The following is an 8,524-nucleotide window of genomic DNA, read 5'->3' as shown; positions in this document are numbered from 1 at the left end:
CTTTTATGCGGCAAGGGCTCCAGCTGGCGAATGGGGCGGAGTCAATACTTCCTGAAATCTCAGTCAAGAGAGTAAACTATGAGTTGTACTGGGTGAATCTGCTACATAAGAACTCTTTCAAGTGTTGAAAAGCAAGGAGGTTGCTTTAAGGACTACGATATGCCTGACTGGAGTTATGGTATTTTTAATCACTTCATATACATGTGAAAGTTGGACATTGAATAGGGAAGACTGAAGAAGAATTGGTGCATTTGAATTAGGGTGCTGGTGAGGAATCTTTAAAGTACCAAAATCACAAACAAATCTGTCATGAAACACATACGGCCAGAGTGCTTCTTAGAGGCAAGATGGAGAGTGTTCATCTCATGTACTTTGGACATGTTGTCAGGAGAGACCAGTCCCTGGAGGAGGACCTCAGACTTGGTGAAATGGAGCAGCCCTGAAAAGAAGAAGGCCTCCCAGGAGCTGGATGGACACGGTGGCTGCAGCAATGGGCTCAGGGCTGGGCTCAGGGCTGGGCAGTGTGTCCTTCTGTTGTGTGCAGGGTCACTATGTCTCAGAACCGACTCAGTGGCACCTAACAACAACAACAGAAACACACCTCCGCATAAAGAAAATAAAGCATGCATAGATGCATGAGGAGGAGAGAAAACAGACGTTGCCAAAGCTGTCATTCTACCTGGATCCTGATCAACACGCATAGAGGGAGCAGGCAAGAAAGCAAAGGGTTCGTTGCATTTGGCAAATCTGCTTCTGAAGATCTCTGAAAGGGAAGTAAAGCAGAGATGATCACTTTTCGGACGAAGGTTTCCCTGATGGAAGCTTCCTGTGTATGCAAAGCTGGACATTGAAGTACTAAACCCAAATAGAACCCATGCCTTTGAATGAGAGGGTTGCTATCCTGTGCTCCCCACCCTGCCACCAACATCCCCCCAGTGCTCCACCCCATCCCATGGGAGATGGTGGGCAGGCCCGGGGACTCTGTTTACAAATCATTCATGAGGTGATGGTGGCTTTGCCCCCCTCCTCTGCTCACACTTTTGAACTAAGAGGGGTAACACATTCCCCGAGGGGGTTGCTCAGGGGGACGGGACACAAGGGCAGAGGGAAGCCCACAATAGTCTTATTATGGGGCCCACACAAACAGGGGCAGTCCTGGGTTTACATTAACCCGGTCCCTTAAAGAGGGACAGAAAGGCCAAGTGCAGGGGACTGGGCCAGGCTGAGCTGCTAGGAGAGGCAAGGCTGGTTGACCTGCCCTCCAGGATGGCTCTCCACCAAAGGCCTGAGCTTTCTTCCCGCACAATGAAAGGCCCTTTCAATAGCCTGTGCTGGACACAGCAGAGTCGCTGAACAGGGACTGCAGCCCTCTGAATGCACTAACTGTCTCCTGCTCACTCCTGTTTGGTGGGTGTAATCTCCCCTCCAGCCTGAGACATTAGGATTCTCCAGGAAAGCCGCATATATTACACTTTACTGGATCCCCTTTGTGCCTCCCTGTCCACTGCCCCTCCTGCCGCCCATGCGGATTGAGTTTAAAAGCTTCAATCAGGAGCAGGGGGCTCGCCCGCTGGGGGAACTGGCCACTTAGGCCACCTTTGTGTGCAGGCAGCTCATTTGAATAAGCAGCATGGTGTCCCTGGCTCAGGCAGATGGCTCCAGAGGCCTGTCCCTGCAGGAATAGCCAAGCACACAGAGATCCCGGGTTCATTTCGCACTTTCGTGCCACGCACACATTTCTTGGACTACCAGATTCCCCAACGCTGGACAAATAGGACCCCCGGGAGGACTCCTGGCTATTTAGCCCTTGTTCAGACTTGCCCTAGTGTGAGATCAGAGACTTATTTACAGATTCTTTTCTTCGCCTCCCCAGCCCCCTCCCTCCAGCCCCACCCTCCCACACCCAATCTCCTCTTCACACTCTTGTTCTCTGACCTTGCCTGGTGGGACTACCACCAAAATCACATAAACAAAGTAGAAACTCTCCAGGAGTCCCTGGAAGCTTCCCACTCCCCCCCCCCGCCCCCCCCCCCCTGCCCCCGTGCCTGCCGCTGATGGTCCGCCCCGCTGCAATGCTCCTGAAATGAATCCTGGCCATCAGAGGTCTAACAAGCTCTGTGGAGATTTAGGGCTGGGCATAAATTGTTGGACTTAAAAGGCCTATTTCAAGTAGGATTGAGCTCCCTCTTGGCGCTTGGCAGGTATTTTTCTTCCTAATGTTCTAAGGGTTTGCATCTTGGCTCTCAAGTGGTCAAAAGATCTAACACAGACGGCATCTGAGCTGATTTCCAGGGAAAACGCAGAGGGAGACCCTCCCCCTGAACATCCCTTCAATTCTTCCTCTGAGGAAAGTAGCCTGCCTGGCTGTGTTGGGTGGGACCAGGGCCCTGCTTGGCTGCTACCGGGCCCCGCCCCCTTCTCTGATCTGACCACATCAGGAAAAACTCTTTCCCTTGGGGGAGAATCTTGAACCAATAGTCCAGTGCCTTGCATGTATTGAGGCAGGTCCAGTTGATCCCAGGAAATAAATGTATTATGAAGCAAAGTCTGAGTAAACGTGCACTGACATGCCTGGGACATAAAGTGTCCTTGGCAAATTGGTAGAACCAAATTTGCATCCTTTAGAATGTGGGGGAGAAAAGGGAAAAAGAAAAGTAAGTATTTCCTTGAGTACAAAGTTTCAAAGACTTTCCTCAGTCAGACTTGGACAAGAGGGAGCTCACATGAGAAGTTTTTCTGGGAACCCCACACCCCTAGACAGCAACCATAATAGCACCACAGGTAGCCATTGCACTTGAGGATGATGTGGGAAACGCAGCCTTGTGCTAAGATGTGAGAAGGCAGCATTATTCACCCGCCAGTTCCAATTTATTTAGTCAGAACAGGAGGGGTGCGAGGCAAGAACTCACTGCCCTCGAGTCAATTCTGAATCCTGATGACCCCACAGGACAGGGGTGAACTGCCCCTGTGGATTTCTGAGACTGGCTTTTTTGTTTGTTTGTTTTTAAAATCATTTTATTGGAGGCTCTTACAGAAATTATAACAATCCATAAGTTAATTATATCAAGCAAGCTTGTACCTATGTTGCCATCATCATTTTAAAAACATTATCTTTCTACTAGAGCCCTTTGATATCAGTTTCTCTTTTTGCCTTCCCAACCCCACCTTCCCTCCCTCATAAGCCCTTATAAAACTATATATTATTATTTGTTGTTCATATCTCACACCCTCCATTGTGTCCATCCACCCACATTTCTATTATTCATTCCCCTGGTGGGGGGAGATGTTGGGGGGGGTAATACATCCATGATTGCTATCAGTGAGACTGTAACTTGTTATGAGCTAAACCACTGTGCTACCAGGACTCCTCAAGAAATGTAGTTGTTAGGTGCCATGGAGTGGTTCCGACCCATAGTGACCGTATGCAGACAGAACTAAACACTGTGTCACTGGCCCTCCTCACAGTTGTCTCTTTGACTGAGCCCCTTGTTGCAGCCACTGTGTGAGTCCATCTCATTGAGGACTTTCCTGTTCTTCACTGCCCCCGCCCCCCGCCCCATTTTACCAAGCATGATGTCCTTCAGGGAATGGTCTGCCCTGACAGTGTGTCCTAAACCTGGGCGTGCGTCATATACTTAGATCAAAACATGCTTAATGCAAATGTGTCTGTTGTGCGTCTTTACTGATAACACCTTACTTAGTGCCCTGATCGCTTCTATTTTGCGAAATGAAACTTCACAGCTGAAAGGATGAGGCTTGGACACACATTACAGGAGAATGTTTAAGTCTCTGAGGATGTATTGCTCGAGTCACCCATGTGAGACAATATAACATTGATCATGCTCTCCCACCATGCAAGCTCATGCCGGGTATAAGGTCATGTCTGTGTACACTGGTAAAAAAACAAATCACAGGACGGCAAACATGGTCCATACTGTCCTCTGCTGTCAGTCTTCACAACCATTATGGATGGAGACAGCCAAATCAGTCAGCGGCTGTTCCCATCCATCAAGGAGCCTAAAGTGGGGTTCTTGCTGAGTCTCTGTCTGCAGTCTTCTCCGAGAGTGAGAACATCCTTGGGAAATGGTTCCACCGTGTTTATGCCCAGCTGGGAACAGATATAAAAGTTCCGAGGTATGTAAGATTTTGTCACGTTTCCTAAAGACTTTGCTAATACAGAAAGCCTTATACCATGTAGGAAACTCCACTTGATTTCTCTTTGACGAAAACAAAATGCATCTTGCTTTGTTTCATAGAGAATGAGCTGACTTAAGAATATAAATTTACCTCTCCGAGTAAGTCTTTTTGATTTTCCCTTCTCTCTGTCTGTCTTTTGCTCTCTCATGTCTCCCTCTTGATTTATTTCCTTCCTTCCTTCATTTTTCCTTCCTTCATCCCTCATTCCCTCTCCCTCTTTTTCTTTCATTTTTTCTATTCTTCCTTCCAATGAATAACAATAGTTGGCCACATCAAGTGCACACACATAAAAATTAATATAAAATGAACTCTGAGGGAATGGAAATAAATGAACTAACTTGAGAGTTTGAACCCAAGTACGTAAGTTTACATGTAAAATGAAGTCTCTACATCCTCGCCTCCAACGAGCACTCTGGCCATACATCTTCCAAGGAAAGGAAACAGAGAAGTGATATTTCAGTGATTCTTACTACGTATCCAATCCTTCCATGTGCCACACGTAGGAGGCAAACTATAAATATTTCCTGATGCTCACCAATTCTCTAGGTCAGGATTTGGAAAGAGTACTTGTCCCTGCTCCATGTCAGCTGGGTCGTGGCCGGAGCACCTGGGAGGTCAGCATACCTGGCAGGATGTGGGCTAGAATCTGTGCCTCCATCCGGTCTGCAAGCTGCTGCTAGCTGCCACCGGGGCTCCTAGTTGAAGTTGCGGGATGGGACATGTGGGGCTTCCACATCGTATGGTGGCCTCAGAACTTGTTACAACATGTCTTAGGGCTCCAACAACATGCGATGTAGCTACCAGGCCTCTGTACAGGAACCTGTGTTCCCCCTTCCCTCAGTACTTGCTGCCCTCAGCACCTCAACCTTGACAATGAGAGGGGACCCCTATCTTCTCTGGTTTCCCTCCGCACACTTAGTAGGGTCACCCCTGTGCCCCTTGGTGAGCTACTCTGCTTAGCACTTGTGACATGTGTTTTCCAAAGAGGACTCCACCAATATCCCTTGATGACAGGTTCTCCTATGTTTTCTTTTCTTCATGAAGAATCAAAATCTGTTGCCACCGAGCCCATTCTGAGTCATCATCATCCTATGGAATTGAGTTGAACTGTCCCCCAGGGGTTCTCAGGCTGTAATCTTTAAAGAGGCAGAGACTGCTAACTATCCTGGAGGAGCCAAGCCCTGAAGCACTGCGCTCCCATGGTTCCTTCCTCATTAAGAAGTGGACGCCATTCCTCTTCATTTTGAATCTGAGCTGGTATATTGCTTGTAGCAAAGAAGAAAAGTGAAGCAGCTATGATGCCCAGTGACTCACAACTCTCTCCAAAAAGACAATCCAGGTCTGTGGTAGTTACATGATTTCATGTCAACTTGAAGAGTACAGAAATAAGAGTACAGCCTGTCAGTCAGGTCAACCTGATTGAGCCTTCTTGTGGGCATGGCCTTCTCATAAGGAGGGTCCTGGGAACCTCCACACACCCCCCCATCCACCTCCCCTGCCTCTTCCTTTACCTTCCTGCTCGTGATCCAGCCTGGGACCTGCCAGAGCCCTGGAGATGTGTCCACCACCATTGGATCCACAAGACTTTGCACTCAGTGGCCTGTGGTTTTCCTGCATTCTGCATGTTTGCTTGTGACGTTGTGAGTCTGAAGAGGGACTATGCATGAGTATCAGACTTGTGGATTTGAGCTGGCCTGGCCTGGGCTGTTTTCATGATCTATAACTACTTCTTGATATAAAGCTCTTTCTTACACATATATGAGTGGCACTGGATTTGTTTCTCTAGTCAAACTAACCTAACACAAGCCTTAACCTTCTAATAAAATCACCATTGGGAGCCTCTGCACCCCAGGATTACCTCCCCCACTGTTATAATAAGAGTCCTATCCTCTCAAAGTCATTCAGAAGAGGGAAGGAGAGTTTCTGCCTTCACTGAATGGTAGGGCACTGTCCATAATGCTCCAGGCAAGGTGAGGTCAGAGGTGAGACCCTGCATACAAAGTGGCCATTACCTGGAAGGTCACATTCCAACCTAAGAGACCCACAGCCTCTCCCCATCAGCTCCTCAAGGCTAGACCTGCATTCTCAGGAAGAGACTGGGATATTTCTGAGGAAACAGAACTACGTAGAGGAGAAGACATCTGGGGACTGGCAATGTGGATGTCCCTCATGAAACCTGCGCTCCCCCAACACCCCAAGGGAAACCACGAGTCAGCAGGCTCCTCCAGTCCATCCAGAGCTTGGACAGACTTCTTAGCACTCACTCTCACGTATGAACGGAAAGCCAAGCAGCAGCAGATCTCTGAGGAGAGCCACAGATCTGAATAAACAGAGATGAAGGGAAGTGGAAGTAACAGTGGCTGATCAGGGCATAGACTACAACACAAAGAAGACATTGTGTTCACAAACTAAAACCGGATGCCATAAAAACAAACATTTATGAAGCGAGGGAAAGTTCCAGGAATTTAATATGTGTGACTTCTAAACATATGTATGGAAATTATATATAATTTGTAGGCATGCTTATGCTTATATAACAGAGGTTTTATATATACACATGCATGAGCACACATGCATGCTTACACACACAGGCCTCAAAAGTTCATGGAAAAATGAAATAGAAAGATAATGGAATTTTTCCACTAACTTTTTGAAAACATATGCAAATGGTTGATATGGTTCCATAAATTCTTGATTTCACAAAGGAATGTGAGGTCAACAATTAGAAATTCATATGGTAGACCATAAAACCAAAAAGATGAAAAAGGATTGGAGCAGCTGTTCTCAACCTTTTGGGGGCCACATGACCCTTTTTCAGGGATTGCCTGATTCATAACAATAGCAAAATTATAGTTATGAAATAACAACAAAAATAAATTTGTGGTTGGGGTGTCACCACCACATGAGGAACTGTATTAAAGGGTCATGGCATTAGGAAGGCTGAGAACCACTGCTTTAGAGGGTCAATCCATCAATTTTATTCTTAGGCAAATAAAAGAAGGAATGTAGAAATGAAGGACAAAACTTTTTTTAATTCCATGAAGGTTATATCCATGTACAGATTAAAGATTGCATTGGTCACGCAACACGAAGAATGATTTAAAACAATGAAAACGTTGTAAGATATCATGGCACAGAGCGAGGAAATTGCAGAACCCTGGAGATGAAGGAAAAATCAAAAATAACCTAAGGCAAAAAAAAAAGTGATCAAGAATGATCAGGCTAGATCAAGCATGAGCTGGGTCTGAGCAGAAATGTTGTCTCACCTACAATTCTATACCCAGCTCTATTAGTTAGTAATCAAGTGTGAAGTGATCGGTAGCTAGAGAGAGTGACAGGGGCTGTCCCTCCCATGCCTGTGAAGGCCCAATAGAGGAGGTTGTAAAGAAGTCAAGGGAGCATTAAACATCTGTGAGGACACCTCAACTGGTCATGCTCAAATTCAGGCCCCATGCCAGGTAGACAGTACACCTGGGCAGCCTAAACTAGGGCCAGGCTCACAACCCTACCCAGGTGGACTTACCACAGCCAATGGGGTCAACCAATACCACCAATCATGCCTCCTTAGCTAGAGGCTTGACATGCCCTGGCGGCAGGAAAGACCCCTCTCTTTTATCCACTCCTGTGCTAGTGTGGTGTCACGGCCTCTCTGGCCTCAGTTCCCCATGTGTGGGTGTGCTCTTCCATGAGGTTGCTTGTGTGTGGTTGTGAACCCCAGCATGGCTTCCGAGAGGCTTAGCCTGCTCCCCTGAAATAGCATGTATTCTTTCAAGACTGTAAAACCCAAAATGTCTCCCATCCTTCATAAAAACCCACTCAGATTACAAATGGGCTTCAGCATAACTTCTTTCTCATGGGAAGCCAAGAACCGAAGTATGACCCACTGGAGAAACCTCACAAAAAGATCCACAGAGACATTTCTAGGCAATCGAGGTTGCAATAAATCTGTGCTCTGCACCTCTCCTTTGGAACATGAACCCCTCCCCACCCCACTCCAAATATGCAATGAGAAAGTAGATGACCACAGTCCAGAAGATGGATCCAACCCAGGAAGCAATCAAATACAGTGAAGTCCCAGGATGACACATGGATGGGTCTAGAAAAGAAACAATCTGCATTAGAGGTGGGGAGTGGAGCGGAGGCGTGGTATGGAAAATAAAGCAATCTATCCTTTATTTCCCTCTTCTTACATATCTTTTCTTTCCACCCTCCATCCCTCCTGCCTTCCTTCCTTCTTTACACAGTTCTCAGAGTTTTTCAAATCGTTGTTGTGGCTCAGTGTCATCTGCCTCACTCTGACTCCCAGCCGCCCTGCGTACAAGAGAAT

Source organism: Tenrec ecaudatus, chromosome 2 (genome assembly GCF_050624435.1).
Source record: "Tenrec ecaudatus isolate mTenEca1 chromosome 2, mTenEca1.hap1, whole genome shotgun sequence".
Taxonomy (NCBI): domain Eukaryota; kingdom Metazoa; phylum Chordata; class Mammalia; order Afrosoricida; family Tenrecidae; genus Tenrec; species Tenrec ecaudatus.
This window is presented reverse-complemented; position numbering follows the sequence as displayed.